Source organism: Trachypithecus francoisi, unplaced genomic scaffold (assembly GCF_009764315.1).
Source record: "Trachypithecus francoisi isolate TF-2019V2 unplaced genomic scaffold, Tfra_2.0 Contig01585, whole genome shotgun sequence".
NCBI lineage: Eukaryota > Metazoa > Chordata > Mammalia > Primates > Cercopithecidae > Trachypithecus > Trachypithecus francoisi.
Genome location: NW_022681444.1, coordinates 8,515,150 through 8,532,203, shown reverse-complemented (window position 1 = coordinate 8,532,203; position 17,054 = coordinate 8,515,150). Strand labels below are relative to the sequence as shown.

The following is a 17,054-nucleotide window of genomic DNA, read 5'->3' as shown; positions in this document are numbered from 1 at the left end:
TTGAAAAAGAAGATGCTTGCACACCTCCTTATGGCCAGAGGTGTCTTCCCTATTTCAACAGTCCTTTTTCCCCCTTGAAAAATCCTTTTCGGGCCAGGCGCGGTGGCTCACGCCTGTAATCCCAGCCCTTTGGGAGGCCGAGGTGAGCAGATTACGAGGTCAGGAGATTGAGACCATCCTGGCCAGCATGGTGAAACCCTGTCTCTATTAAAAATTTTTAAAATTAGCCGGGCGAGGTGGCGGGCGCCTGTAGTCCCAGCTACTCGGGAGGCTGAGGCAGGAGAATGGTGTGAACCCGGGAGGCAGAGCTTGCAGTGAGCAGAGATCGCGTCACTGCACTCCAGCCTGGGTGACAGAGCGAGACTCCATCTCAAAAAAAAAGAAAAATCTTAATAAAGTCTCTCCTTACTAAAAAACTAAAAATAAAAAACTGATATTCAGACCTCTCCCTAGACCAATTAAATTGATCCTTGGGGGTAGACCTGGAAACAGTCTTTTCAAGTTCCTGAGGAGATTCTATTATACAAGCAGGGCTGAAAAAAGCACCTACTCAGCAGGCCCTCTGGAGCTGGGGATAGGGCAGTTCCTTGTGACATGCCTGGGCAGTGAAGGGGCATAGACAGGGTAGTGGATTCTATGTAGGCAACCAACTAGGCCCTACATAGTTTCCTGTTTAAATATCTACCACACAAAGAACCTGGTGAGATGGTTCACAGAAAGATAAGTATATGTCTCCCTTAAACATGTTAAAAACGTTCAGCTGGTCGGGGACAGTGGCTCACACGTGTAATCCCAGCCAGCATTTTGGGAGGCTGAGGTGGGTGGATCACCTGAGGTCGGGAGTTCAAGACCAGCCTGGCCAACATGGAGAAACTCTGTCTCTACTAAAAATACAAAATTAGCCAGGTGTGGTGGCACATGCCTGTAATCCCAGCTACTTGGGAGGTTGAGGCAGAAGAACTGCTTGAACCCGGGAGGCTGAGGTTGTGGTGGGCTGAGATCACACCACTGCACTCCAGCCCGGGCAATAAGAGCGAGACTCCGTCTCAAAAAACAAAACAAAAAAAGAATGTTCAACTGCACTCACAGGGAAGCTACCATTTAAAACCACACTAAAATACTATTTCTCATATATTGGATTGGAAAAAGTCCCAAAGTTTGACAATACACTCCCTTAGCTAGGCTTTGGGGATGAAGGCACCCTCTGTATTACCAGCGGTGGGACTGTAAACTAGAATAATGTCTATGGAAGAAAATGTGGAAATATCTACCTATATAGATCTCTATTACTCTATATTAACACAGGTGTGGTGGCTCATGCTTATAATCCCAGCACTCTGGAAGGCCGAGGAAGCACTTGAGTCCAGGAGTTTAAGACCAGCCTGGGCAACATGGCAAAACCCCATCTCTACAAAAAATACAGTAAACAGCCAGGCATAGTGGCATACATCTATAGTTCCAGCTACTAAAGAGGCTGAGGCAGGAGTATCATTTAAGCCCTGAGGACTGAGGCCGCAGTGAGCCGAGGTCATGCCACTGCACTCCAGCCTATGTAACAGAGCCAGACCCTTTTTAAAAAATATATATATATATATACACACACACATATATATGTACACACACACACATACACACATATATATATATACACACAGACATACACAAAATGGTAGCTACCTACTAAGTAGAATCCGTCTGCTAACAGAAATGACAAATGCAGGTACCCTTTAGCCCAGTGCCCTGACTTTTAGGAATCTCTCCCACAGCTATAAGGTTATCTCTGAAGCACTGTTTATAATAGCTAAAGACTGCAAACACTCCAAAAGTCCAGAAAGGGAACTGGTTGGAAAACCAATTATACTTCTAAGATGGTGGAATTCAATGCAGCCATAAAAAGAAGGAAGAGATACATATTCCAATATGGGGAGATCCTGAGGATCTATTAAGGGAAAAACAAAAAAGAAGGTACAGAACAGTATACACTGTATGCTATCTTTTGTGTAATAAATATATATTTGCTTGTATTTGCAAAAAAGAACACTGGAAGGATAAAAAATAATAATAATAATACAAAAAATGCTTTCCAGAGGAGTAGGAGAAGGAAAAGGATAGAGTGGCAGAGGCGTAAGGAAGCTTCGGAAAATGCACATTTGTACTGTAGTTTTGTAGTTTAAATTAGAAAATGTATTATCTATTCAAAAGTGTTCAATTTAGGCCGAGCACAGTGACTCACACCTGTAATCCCAGCACCTTGGGAGGCCAAGACAGGCGGATCACCTGAGGTCAGGAGTTCAAAACCAGCCTGGCCAACATGGTGAAACCCGGTCTCTACTAAAAATACAAAAACTAGCCAGATGTGGTGGTGGGTGCCTAGAATCCCACCTACTCGAATGGCTGAGGCAGGAGAACTGCTTGAACCCAGGTGGCAGAGGTTGCAGTAATCCGAGATTGCGCCATTGCACCCCAGCCTGGGCAACAGAGCAAGGCTGTATCTCAAAAAAACAAAACAAAAAATGTTCAATTTAATTTTAAAATAAATCTTAAAACTGCCACAAAGCTTGTAGGGCAATATATAGATTTTTTAAAATTATAAATAATTTTATAATTATAAAATTTCCTAACAGTATAAAATTATAAATCGTAAGAGCATACATAAAGTATGTTTGTTACACACCAAAACACCCAACTACCAAAGGGTAAGAATATTCAATAGAGGCTGGGCGCAGCGGCTCACACCTGTAATCGCAGCACTTTGGGAGGCTGAAGCGGGTAGATCACTTGAGGCCAGGAGTTCGAGACCAACATAGCCAATATGGCTAAACTCTGTTTCCACTAAAAATACAAAAATTAGTCAGGTTTGGTGGCACACGCCTGTGATCCCATTACTCAGGAGGCTGAGGCAGGAGAATTGCTCGAACCTGGCAGAGATTGAAGTGAGCCAAGATCTTGCCACTGCACTCCAGTCTGGGTGACTGAGTGAGACTCTGTCTAAAAAAAAAAAAAAGAAAGAAAGAAAACTCAATTGAGTATTAAAAACGTACCTCAAAATTGTGAAAAAATTAAAACTTTGATTAAATTCTAAAACTAGACCCCACTCATTTCAATTATGCAATTGTTTCCAAACTGCATCTTCAAAAAGTAATGTTTTCACTTTTTGATACAGTCTATCTTCAAAAAGTAATGTTCCCAATTGAAAAACACTCAAGCTGTCAAGAGACACTTGATTTCAACCACAGTTCTAAAACTATTCAGCAATGTAACCCTAAAAACACTACTACCCTGAAGCACAAGTTTTCCTACTGAAAGAAAGGAATAATGACTATCCTACCTATACCACAGACCTCCCAAAAAAAGTATATGAAAGTGCTTTACAGCCAGGCACAGAGGTGCATGCCTGTACTGACAGCTACCTGGGAGGCAGAGGCAGGAGAATCACCTAAGCCCAAGAATTCAAGACCATCCTGAGCAATACTGAGACCCTGCTACAAGAAAAGAAAATTTTTTTAACTTTACACATCCACAAGAGACACTCTTTGCAACCTAGGATGCTGCAGAATCATCAATAAAACAATAAATTACTATATGATACTGAAGAAGTAGAAACTGCAAACATTTATGCTGAATCTATTCACTACCAGGGCAAATCTGGGAGCTGTTTGTTTTGACTAAACTCTTCATACTGGGTTGGCTGCCTTCCTTTCTCTACAAGTGAATATGCCAAAACTAAACTCTATTCAAGTGAAGGTTCCAATCAGTTTAGATATTACTGTAAATTCAGCCCCTAGTAACTCACGATCTGTACAGGAAGTAAACCAACCCAAGACCCAACTAAGCCAAAGAGCAACCAAGACAGGCATCCTCAGATTACGGCCCCATCCTCTTATTCTCATATAAAAATATCTCTATTAAAAAACACTCCCCTTCTCTGTTTAGCAATTCTATTTCTTGTTTTCTACCTCTCAAGAATGAAATCTGAAGGAATTCTCTACTTTTTAAGATTTCCCAATTTCATCCCTCATTGCTAATACCAATTAACCTAGCGACACTTGAGGAACAAGTCACGCTCCTGGCAGAAATTCAGTACTCTTAAAGGAGGAGTTTAAAGATCATGCTAGCCTTTGCTCCTCTAAGAACAGATGGACACAGTAAAAAAAAAAAAAAAAAAAAAAAACCTGTGCCTGTAACGTTAGCTTCACATACACATCCTAAAATGAGTGGGATCCATCAGACCCCTGGGATTTGACCACAAGCTGGGGAAAAGGTTCGTAACCTGAAGATGGTAACAGGAACAATATTCCCACTACAGCAGTATCCCAAGTGGATAGAACAAATTATGGCAGCGTCAGAAACCTAGAGAAAGGAATGCGGACTTAAGAAGCAGCTGTTAGTCACTTCCAGGAGAAAAATTAAATACACAGAGAAAATGAGTCCACTAGATTTGGGGAGAGGTCACAAGCAGCCACTGACATAAAAAAAGATGAAAACCAAGCTATTATAGATAAAGGGTACTGCTGGCTCCACCAGGGGTCTCTCTATTGCTTAACAAAGAAGATCAGGTTGAGTAAATGTCCCCTTTCCTCAGCCAGTTCCCTGGACCCACTCTACACTGTTTATTCAAGCCATAACCATTCCTCCAAGCAGATGGCCAATGGTGGTCCTCAGGAATATAAATTAGACACAAAGAGCCTTTTGTTGGCTATGTTGTTCCTGGCTCTGTTACACCAGACTGACACAGTACCTGATACAGAACAGGCACTGAGTACTTGTTCAATGCCTGAACCTGCCAAACAAGTAGATTCAACTGCGTATTCACTGAGTAGCTAGTCTGTTAAAAAAAAATACTGTTCGATCCATGAAAATGTATAAACATGGTCTCCACTATCAAGGGACAAGTACTGAGTGTCAAAGAACAATTGGAAAAAAAAAAAAGAACAGAGAAAGGCGAATTGGAAAGCAGCAGCAGGTATTTTGAAAGTTGAAAATCTGAAACAGTTGACAGGAATCATTTAGCCTTTATCATTAACAGAAAAAAAAAAAAAAAAAGTCTCCCGAAATGGTATTCTTTCATCAGTAAGAATTTTTTATATTCTATTATTCATTTCTAGGATCAAAGAAACCTATAGATTTAGTGCAATCAGAGAAGAAAATCCTTAAGGGGTATTTCTGATTGGGTATGGAAGCTGATAAAACCCACTCTAAAATGTATATGGAATACAAAGAAGCAAGCCAAGACAATATTGAAGAACAAAACAAGAGGCCTATTCTACCAGGCATTAAGACGGGCGGATCATCCCACTTCTGGGTATATACCCAAAGGATTACAAATTACTCTACTACAAAGACACATGCACACGTATGTTTATTGCGGCACTATTCACAATAGCAAAGACTTGGAATCAACCCAAATGTCCATCTGTGACAGACTGGATTAAGAAATGTGGCACATATACACCATGGAATACTATGCAGCCATAAAAAAGGATGAGTTTGCATCCTTTGTAGGGACATGGATGCAGCTGGAAACCATCATTCTTAGCAAACTATCACAAGAAGAGAAAACCAAACACCGCATGTTCTCACTCATAGGTGGGAACTGAACAATGAGATCACTTGGACTCGGGAAGGGGAACATCACACACTGGGGCCTATCATGGGGAGGGGGGAGGAGGGAGGGATTGCATTGGGGAGTTATACATGATATAAACGTCATGCACATGTACCCTAGAACTTAAAGTATAATAAAAAATAAAAAATAAAAAATAAAAAATAAAAAATAAAAAATAAAAAAAAAAAAAAAAAAAAAAAAAAAGACGGGCGGATCACGAGGTCAGGAGATCGAGACCATCCTGGCTAACATGGTGAAACCTCGTCTCTACTAAAAAAATACAAAAAACTAGCCGGGCGAGGTGGCGGGCGCCTGTAGTCCCAGCTACTCGGGAGGCTGAGGCGGGAGAATGGCGGAAACCCGGGAGGCGGAGCTTGCAGTGAGCTGAGATCCGGCCACTGCACTCCAGCCTGGGCGACAGAGCGAGACTCCGTCTCAAAAAAAAAAAAAAAAAAAAGATTGATTTTAAAGCTCAGTAATACATTGTAATACTGGTGCAAGGACAGACAAAGGCAACAAATTAACGGTATGGACTTCCCCGGCAGATCCACACATACATGTATATCTGATTTACACAGCAGTAGATGTTCTTTTCAATTAAAGAGCTAGGTCAATATGAAGGAAAAAATGAACCTTCACCCATCACAGAAAAAACAATTCCAGGTGAACTATAAATGTAAGATGTAAAACAGTGAAACTTCTTTGTGACCTTAGGGTAGACACAAAGATTTCTTTTTTTTTTTTTTTTTTTTTTGAGACGGAGTCTCGCTCTGTCGCCCAGGCTGGAGTGCAGTGGCCGGATCTCAGCTCACTGCAAGCTCCGCCTCCCGGGTTTACGCCATTCTCCTGCCTCAGCCTCCCGAGTAGCTGGGACTACAGGCGCCCGCCATCTCGCCCGGCTAGTTTTTTTGTATTTTTAGTAGAGACGGGGTTTCACCGTGTTAGCCAGGATGGTCTCGATCTCCTGACCTCGTGATCCGCCCGTCTCGGCCTCCCAAAGTGCTGGGATTACAGGCTTGAGCCACCGCGCCCGGCCGACACAAAGATTTCTTACACAGACCACAAAAAAAGTACTAACCATAAAAGATTAAATTAGACTAAGTCAAAATTAAGGTTTATCAAAGACACCATTAAGAGAGTGAGAAAGCGGCCCGGCGCGGTGGCTCATGTCTATAATCCCGGCATTTTGGGAGGCCAAGGTGGGCGAATCACCTGAGGTTAGGAGTTCAAAACCAGCCTGGCCAACATGGTGAAACCCCTTCTCTACTAAAAATACAAAAGCTAGCTGGGCGTGTTGGTGGGCACCTATAATCCCAGCTACTCAGGGGACTGAGGCAGGAGAATCTCTTGAACCCGGGAGGCGGGGGTTGCAGTGAGCTGAGATCCCACCACTGTAATCCAGGCTGAGTGACACTGCAAGACCCCGTCTCAAAAAAAAAATAAATAAATAAAAGGAGAGTGAAAAAGCACAAAGGCTATAATTATATAAATAGAGTGAAAAAGCGAACCACAAAGTGTAAGAAGATAGTCATAATAAATACATTCAACGAAAGACCTGTATTGAGAGAACACAGGGTAGGCATGGGGTAGTAGCTCATGCCTATAATCCCAGCACTTTGGGAGGCCAAGGTGGGCCGATGGCTTGAGCTCAGGAGTTCGAGACCAGCCTGGGTGACACAGTAAAACCCCAACTCTACAAAAAAATACCAAAATTAACCAGAAGTGGTGGCGCACACCTATAGTCCCAGCTACACAGGAGGATGAAGTTGGAGGACCGCTTGAGCCCAGGAGGTCAAGGTTGCAGTGAGCTGAGACTATGCCACTGCACTCCAGCCTGGGCAACGGAATGAGACTCTGCCTCAAACAACGAAGAAAAAAAAAAGGAGAGAATATATAAATAACTCCTAAAAATCAATAAGGAACAAACATAAATAGAAAAATGGACAAAAGAGGTGAACTAGCAAGAGATATATAGGTACACAAATATTTCAAATGGCCAGTAAACATATGAAAAGGTGCTTACCTTCATGAGTCATCAAAGAAGGGCAAATTAAGGCTGGGAGATAATACTGCACAACTACCTGCAAGGCTCACATTTAAAAGTCTGGCCGGAGGCTGGGCGCAGTGTCTCACGCCTGTTAATCCCAGCACTTTGGGAGGCTGAGGCAGGCAGATCACCTGAGGTCAGGAGTTTGAGACCAGCCTGACTAACATGGAGAAACTTCATCTCTACCGAAAACACAAAATGAGCTCGGTATGGTGGCACATGCCCGTAATCCCAGCTAAAGGGGAGGCTGAGGCCGGGGAATCACTTGAACCAGGAGATGGAGGTTGCAGGTGAGCCAAGATTGCGCCATTGCACTCCAGCCTGGGCAACAAGAGCAAAACTCCGTCTCAAAAAAAAAAAAAAAAAAGTCTTGCGGGGCACTATAGCTCACGCCTGTAATCCCAGCACTTTGGGGGGCTGAGACAGGTGGATCACTTGAGGTCAGAAGTTCGAGACCCACCTGGCCAACATGATGAAACCCCATCTACTAAAAATACAAAAAAAAAAAAAAAAATAGCCTGGCGCGGTGGTGCATGCCTGTAGTCCCAGCTACACAGGAGGCTGAGGCAGGAGAATTGCTTGAACCCAGGAGGCAGAGGTTGCAGTGAGCCGAGATCATGCCACTGCACTCCAGCCTGGGCGACAGAGTGAGACTCCATCTCAAAAAAATAAAAAGAAAAAAAGAATATGCAGAATTGAACTTCTGCTTCTGTCCATAATGCAGTAAAAGTGGTATTAGACATCCTTTTGTCCTAAGCAATTGTACGGCTGAATAAAATATTTGAGATGACTGTTTTCAGGCATTAAGACGATAGGCTGTGACCCTTGAGGAAAGAGAAAAACGTAAGGTCAGTTGCATGTTGCCTCCAACTTCCTGCCTGGGGCACCTTCCCAAACACAGTGCAGGGAGATGAAACCTAAACTGATAGCAGCCATCTCTGTGAACTGAGGAAGCACAGACTTGGATTTGAGGATGCTGAAGCAGGTAGAATTTGTATGGCAAGAAATCTGAGAGAAGATGAGGGCAGGGGTGGGGTAATAGAACATAGAGGTAGGCAGAAGATGGTAGGAGGCATCCTATGGGTCCATGGCTTCCAGATTCTATAAAGTTTAGCAGACAGCAGTGGCTGTGAGGCTGAGAACTGCACAGACACAGAGGTTTCACAGTGCTGGAAGACATTCAAGTACCAGTTCATCCAGGGTGGAGAGACTTTGCTGAGCACTTGTCATTTTGTTTTGATCCCAAAAAGGCCAAGCATTAAGTCTAAAGACTACCCTCTATTGTAAGGGCCGGGTGTCTGGACCGAGGATAAATCTATACTAACAAAACATAAAACCAAACCTGGCAGGGTCAAACGAACTTAACAACCAGTAACTTACAGTAATTTAAGTAACTACAGTAACCTAACTACTTATCAAAACAAAATGAAAACTTATTTAAAGAAAGATAACAAGATGGAGAATCCCTACAATATAACACCCACATGTCTGGCATATAATCAAAATTATTTAACATGCAAAAATGCAGGAAAATCTGACTTATAATATGCAGAAAAAGCAATCAATAAAAACAGACCCCAAGATGACTCAGATATTTAAATTAGCAGGTACGGTCTTTATTACAAATACCTTCTAGGATCTAGAGGAAAAGATAGGCCTAATACATGAAAACATGGTGAATCTCAGCAGAAAAACACAAACTATGAAAAAAAAAAAAAAAAAAAAACAGGCCAGGCGCCGTGACTCACGCCTATAATCCCAGCACTTTAGGAGGCCGAGGCAGACATACCACCAGGTCAGGAGATTGAAACCATCCTGGCTAACACGGTGAAATCCCATCTCTACTAAAAAAAAAAAATACAAAAAAATTAGCTGGGCGTGGTGGTGGGCACCTGTAGTCCCACCTACTCGGGAGGCTGAGGCAGGAGAATGGCATGAACCCAGGAGGCGGAGTTTGTAGTGAGCAGAGATCACTCCACTGCACTCCAGGCCTGGGCAACAGAGCGAGACTCCGTCTCAAAAAAAAAAAAAAAAAAAAAAAAACCAGCCAGGCACAGTGGCTCACACCTGTAATCCCAGCACTTTGGGAGGCCTAGAAGGGCAGATTGCTTGAGCCCAGGAGTTCAAGACCAGCCTGGGTAACATGGTGAAACCCCATCTCTACAAAAAAAAAAAAAAAAAAAAAATCAGCTGGACGTGGTGGCGCACGCCCACAGTCCCAGCTACTCAGGAGGCTCAGGTGGGAGAACAGTTTGAGCCTGGGAAACGGAGGTTGCAGTGAGCTAAGATTGCCACTGCACTCCAGCCTGAGTGACAGAGATCTTGTCTCCAGAAAACAAAAAAAGAGGCAAAAACTGACAGAATATTTATAGTTATATTTTCATTCTAAATATTGTTTATTTTCTAAATATTGTACCTTTTCTTTTTCTTCATTAGTCTTACCAGAAGTGTGCCTAGATCAATACTATTTTTCAAAGTTAGCTTTTAGTTTTATTGATCATTTCCATTCTTAATTTGTTTTTATTTTTATTATTCTCTTCTGTGTGCTGTGGGATTACTTTGGTTCTCTGGCTTCTTGAGTTACATGCTTAGTTCTCTTGTACTTTTTCAGTCTTTCTTGTTTTCTAATAAATGCTTTTTTTTTTTTTTTGAGACAGAGTCTCACTCTGTCGCCCAGGCTGGAGTGCAATGGCACTATCTCAGCTCACTGCAACCTCCACCCGCCAGAGAATCAAGCGATTCTCCTGCCTCAGCCTCCCAAGTAGCTGGGATTACAGGCACCTGCCACCGCGCCCAGCTAATTTTTGCATTTTTAGTAGAGGCAGGGTTTCATCATCTTGGCCCAGGCTGGTCTTGAACTCCTGACCTTGTGATTCACCCGCTCAGCCTCCCAAAGTGCTGGGACTACAGGTGTGAGCCACTGCGCCCAGCCGAATAAATGCTTTTAAGACTAAAAGAAGTGATAGAATTAAAGGAAAAAATAAACAAATATATCATTATAGCTGTTGATCTTCAGCATCACTCTCAGTAAAAAAGAGAGATACCGCCCCCCAAAAAACTTCAGCAAAGCTATAGATGAAATATGTAAAAAATAAAAAGTAAGAATACAGAAGATGTTAAACAAAAGCATGAAACAACTTGGTTTATAGAAAACTACACGCAACAACACATACTCTTTTCAAGTACAAATGGAACATTCGCTAAGACAGGTTATATGCTGGGCCATAAAATTAGTCTCAGTAAATGTCCGAAGACTGAAATTTTACAGAGGATGTTCTCTGACCACAATGAAATTAAATTAGAAACCAAGATATCTAGAATTCCCAAATATGTGGAAATCAAACACTTTGATAATGACACATGAAAACTTATGTGACAGAGCTAACACAGTGTTCAGAAGGAAATACACAGCTTTAAATGCTTATGTTGGACAACCAAGGTTTGGAATCAATCTAAATTTCTACTTTAAGAAGCCAGAAAAAAAAGAACAAATTAAACCCAAAGTAGGCTGGGTACAAGTGGCTCATGCTATAATCCCAGCGCCTTGGGAGGCCAAGGCAGGAGGATCGCTTGAAGCCAGGAGTTTGAGACCATCCTGGGCAACATAGCAAGACCCCATCTCTAAAAACAAAACAAAAAAATTTTAAGTAAAAGAAAGAAAATAAAGAGCAGAAATCAATAAAATGGAAACAACTGAGAAAGTTAACAAATTTTTTTGAAAAGATTAATAAAATTGGTAAACCTTCAGCAAAACTAACTGAAAAGGTGTGTGTGACAGAGAAAGAGAGAAAAAACACAAATTACAAATATGAGGAACGGAAAAAGCGTATCACCACAGACCCTACAGACATTAAAAGGATAACAAGGGAATATTACAAACAAAAACGGGGGAAACTAATCGATGGTGCTAAAACGTAAGACTCTGAGGAGGAGGAAGGCAGGAGTGAAACTGGAAGAGGGCACAAGGTTTTCTGGGGTGTGCTCATAATTTTCTACTTCTTGAGCAAGATAGTGGAACACGGAGGATTCATTTTGTGATCATGCATCAAGCTGTACATTTACAATTTGTGCCCCTTTCTGTATGCATATTATATATATATTTTAAACTGTTTAAAAATCAGGTCGCACAAGGGGGCTCAATCCTGTAATCTTAACACTTTGGGAGGTTGAGGCAGGAGTATCCCCTGAGCCCAGAAGTTCAAGACCAGCTTGGACACCATGGCAAGACTCTGTCTCTATAAAAATATTTATTTTAATTAGCCAGGGTGATAGTGTACACCTGCGGTCCCAGCTACTCGAGAGGCTGAGGTGGGAGTACTGTCTGAGTCCAGGAGGAGGTCAAGGTTGTAGCAAGCTTGAACTCCTGGGCTCAGGCAATCACATCACTGCACTCCAGTCTGGGAGACAGAGTGAGACTGTCTCAAAACAAACAAAAAAACACACACACACACAAAAACAAACAAAAAAAACACCATACACAAGTTCCACCAACAGATGGACAAAATTTGGTGTCTATATATATATACACACACACACACACAATAGGATACTATTCAGCCTTAAAAAACAAGGAAATTCCGGCCGGGCGCGGTGGCTCACGCCTGTAATCCCAGCACTTTGGGAGGCCGAGGCGGGCGGATCACAAGGTCAGGAGATTGAGACCATCCTGGCTAAGACGGTGAAATCCCGTCTCTACTGAAAATACAAAAAATTAGCCAGGCGTGGCGGTGTGTGCCTGTAGTCCCAGCTGCTGGGGAGGCTGAGGCAGAAGAATGGCATGAACCCGGGAGGCAGAACTTGCAGTGAGCCGAGATTGCGACACTGCACTCCAGCTTGGGCAATAGAGCGAGACTCCGTCTCAAAAAAGAAAAAGAAGGAAATTCCGATACATGCAACAACAGATGCACCTTTAAAACATGCTACGTGAGGCCGGGTGCGGTGGCTCATGCCTGTAATCCCCGCACTTTGGGAGGCCAAGGCAGGCAGATCACCTGAGGTCAGGAGTTCAAGACCAGCCTGACCAATATGGAGAAATCCCGACTCTACTAAAAACACAAAATTAGCCGGACGTGGTGGCACATGCCTATAATCCTAGCTACTTGGGAGGGTGAGGCAGGAGAATCGCTTGAACTCCGGGAGGCGGAGGTTGCAGTGAGCCGAGATGGCGCCATTGCACTCCAGCCTGGGCAACAAGAGTGAAATTCCGTCTCAAAAAAAAAAAAAAATGCTAAGTGAAAGAAGCCAGATACAAAAGGGCAAATATTGTATTATAATAGCTATATGAAGTCCTAGAATGAGCAAATTCATAGAGAGAAAAAGCATAAAAGTGGTTACCAAGAGGTGGGGAAAGAGGGAGATGGGATATTATTTTTTAACGGTTATAGAGTTTCTACTTAGGATGATGAAAAAGTTCTGAAAATGGATAGTGGTGATGATTGCGTCCCTGTGAATATACTTAATGCCACTGAATTACACACCTAAACACGTTAAAATGGTAATTTTTGTGTATATTTTACCCAATAAAAAAATAAACACAGAAGGGAGATGACAAAGGGAACCTTATCATCTGAAAAGCGTTGCAATACGACGTACACGTTGTGCTGCCACTGTGGCTCTAAGGCCTATCACCTTCCAAAGTCTACCTGCGGCAAATGTGGCTACCCCACCAAGCGCAAGAGGAAGTATGACTGGAGTGCCAAGGCTAAAAGACTAAAGGCCACTGGGACTGGCCAAATGAGGCACCTAAAAAATGTACACCGCAGATTCAGGCATGGATTTCCATAAAGGAACAACACCTAAACCCAAGAGGGCAGCTGCAGCAGCCAGTTCATCTCAAGAATTGCCTTTTTTTTTTTTTTTTTAATTAAAAGACAGGGTTTCACTCTGTTGCCCAGGCTGGAGTGCAGTGGCACAATCCCAGGTAGCTGGGATCACAGGTGTACATCATCACGCCTGGCTAACTTTTAAGTAGAGACGGGTTTTCACCATGTTGGCCAGGCTGGTCTCAAACTCCTCAGCTCAAGTGATCCGCCCACCTTGGCCTCCTAAAGTGCTGGGATTACAGGCATGAGCCACAGAGCCCAGCCAAGAATTTCAATAAACGTAGCTTCACAATTAATGTTCTGGTTTTTAAAAATACAAAAATAAATAAATAAAATAAACATATGTAAGTTTATTCATTGGGAAAGAAACCCCAGAACTAGATAAAAAGTCCTAGGATACATAAGAAAATAAGTTAACTATTTGAGAACTTTCATTCCTTATAAGTGAATAAAAAGTTTAATTTCTCATTTAGTCCATTTAATGTAATTCTTTTTCTTATTTTTTATTTTATTTTATTTTATTTTATTTTTTGAGATGGAGTCTCGCTCTGTCGCCCGGGCTGGAGTGCAGTGGCCGGATCTCAGCTCACTGCAAGCTCCGCCTCCCGGGTTTACGCCATTCTCCAGCCTCAGCCTCCCGAGTAGCTGGGACTACAGGCGCCCGCCACCTCACCGGGCTAGTTTTTTGTATTTTTTTTTTAGTAGAGACGGGGTTTCACCATGTTAGCCAGGATGGTCTCGATCTCCTGACCTCGTGATCCACCCGCCTCGGCCTCCCAAAGTGCTGGGATTACAGGCTTGAGCCACCGCGCCCAGCCCATTTAATATAATTCTTATCAAGAATTTTTCTTTTATGGAGAGCCTATGTATTCGGCATTATGCTGGGGAAATAGAAAATGAGACGAAACCTGCATTCACAAGCTTACAGTTTACTTGAGGAGTTCGAGGATGCAGTGAACACTGATCATATCATTGTACTCAAGCCTGGGCAACAAAGCAAGACCTTATCTCTTAAAATTTTTTTTAAAAGACTGGGCGCGGTTGCTCACGCCTGTAATGCCAGCACTTTGGGAGGCTGAGGCGGGCGGCTCACAAGGTCAGGCGATCGAGACCATCCTGGCTAACGCAGTGAAACCTCGTCTCTACTAAAAATACAAAAATTATCTGGGCATGGTGGCAGGCACCTGTAGTCCCAGCTACTCCGGAGGCTGAGGCAGGAGATGGCGTAAAGCTGGGAGGTGGAGCTTCCCGTGAGCCGAGATCGCGCCACTGCACTCCAGCCTGGGTGACACAGCGAGACTCCATCTCAAAAAAAAAAACTTAAAAACCAGTTAAAAAATAAAAAAACAAACCTACCTGCGTTTCAACACTCTCTTCCATGAAACTCACATAAAACTATTAGGAAATACTACTGGGCAGTATATGATTACGTATTCATTTGTTTTGCAGAAGAGTTACAAGGGCAGAAGTTACAGAAAATTAATGAAGACCAGAGATGTAAAATATGATTTCAGAAGGGAGGTGGGACTGGAAGAGAGTGTTAAAAGGTTAAGTAGGTTTGTTTTTTGTTTGTTTGTTTGTTTTTTACTTTTAAGGGATAGGGTCTCGTTTCATCACACGGGCTGGAGTACAATGATATGATCACAGTTCGCTGCAGCCTTGAATTCCTGGACTCAAGTGATCCTTCTGCCTCAGCTTCCCAAGTAGCTAGACAAGCACATGACATTATTATGCCTAGCTAACTTTTTTATTTTTAGTAGTAATAGGGTGTTACTATGTTGCCCAGGCTGCTCTTTCAAACTCCTGGTCTCAGGAGCCACAGCGCCCAGCCTACAGTGTTGATTTATCAAGTTTCTATTATTTTAAATAAAGTTTTGAGAACCATAAAGTAGTTTTAACCGATAGTAAATATATATATATATATTTTTTGAGACAGGGTCTTGCTCTGTTGCCCAGGCTGGAGTGCAGTGGCGCAATCACAGCTTACCACTGCAGCCTCAACCTCCATTTCAACAAAAGGCAACTCTATTCTCCCAGTTATTCGGTTCAAAAACCTTAGAGTCACACTTGGCCCCTCTCACACCCCCATATCCCACATCTTATCCGAGAGCAAATCTTGTCGGTTCTGACCCTCCACCCACCGCCACCACTTTGGTCCAAGCATCATCACCCTTATCTGGCTCCATGCAATCAACGCCCCTGTGGAATCCCTGCTCCCTTGTTCTCCTTCAGATCATAGCAGCCGGAGAGATTCTATTTAATATTAAAATATACATCAGATAGTATAGCTCCCTTGGAAAATTCTCCAAAGGCCTTCCCACATCGTATGAATCAAAGTCAAAATCCTTGAAATGGCCAATGAGGCCACCCTCTCCTTCAGCCATTCTCTTCCCACCCACCATTTTACCTCCTGCATCTCTCCTTTTGCTCTCTGCTCCACTGCAGTGGCCTCTAGGCTGCTCCTTGAAACTAGCAAGCTCTGCCTCAGGTCTCTGCATCCTGGTTCCCTCGGCCTGAAATGCTTTCACATATTTCAACAGGGCTTGCCGCTCACCTTCCTCCTTCGGGTCTTTAATCAAATGCCACCCTTTCAGGCCTCTCTAGCCACCTCAAAGTAAAATTACACCTCCTACCCCATTCCCTGTCCCCTTCTCTATGTTATTCTTCTCCTCCGCACATATCACTAACAAATCTGTATTTTATTAACTTATTTATGATGTGTCTCCTCCCACTAGAATGTAAGTTCTAGGAGGGCAGGGATTGTTTCGTTTACAAATATATGTATCATCAGTGACTAGAACACTACCTGTCATAGTCTGTGCTCAATAAATGTATGTTGAAGAAACAAGGAAACACTAAGAAAAAAGTTGACTAATAAATGCTTTCAATTGTTTTACCAACTCTCCGAAAAGTGAAGTTTCTTAGTCAAGCCACTGAAATTCGAAAGGAACATATGGTGCATGTAAATATTTAATAACATGATTTCCTTTTTTCCCTTGTAGATATGACTAGCCCTTTGACCCTGAATGATTCTGGCAAAAAGTTGCCATCTGCCCACTCTTTCAGATTCATCATCAACAACAACCACCACCAATACTATTCTTGGCTTCTAGATCCATGTCTAATCCAACACTGTACATTTCTGAATTCAAGTTTTTCAATCTAACCTACATGGATATTAACCTATCTAGAAAGATCAGCCTATGAAAGACTGCAAACAATCTGTAACACAAAATAACATGGTATTCCCTTAGAAAAAGAATACCCAGGGTCCAAAGAAATTGGTTTGACACAACTTAAGCAAATTCTTTCATAAAAAGGGATCTGAAAAAAAGTGACAGGTTGGACTGCCATCAATTCAGTTTTTATTTTTACTTATTTATTTATTTTGAGATGGAGTCTCACTCCGTCACCCAGGCTGGGAGTGCAGTGGCACGATCTCAGGTCATTGCAACCTCCGCTTCCTGGGTTTAAGCAATCCTCCTGTCTCAACTTCCCGAGTAGCTGGAACTACAGGCACCTGCTACCATGCCCAGCTAATTTTTGTATTTTCAGTAGAGACAGGGTTTTACCTTGTTGG

General features: G+C 42.6%; 1 protein-coding gene and 1 pseudogene across 1 annotated transcript in view; one reads left to right on the top strand and one right to left on the bottom strand.

Annotated features, from left to right (window-relative positions):
• ABL1 (ABL proto-oncogene 1, non-receptor tyrosine kinase) overlaps positions 1 to 17,054 on the bottom strand; it is a 182,938-nt gene that overhangs the window by 159,434 nt on the left and 6,450 nt on the right. The window lies entirely within an intron of this gene.
• On the top strand, positions 13,197 to 13,523 carry LOC117073337 (annotated as a pseudogene).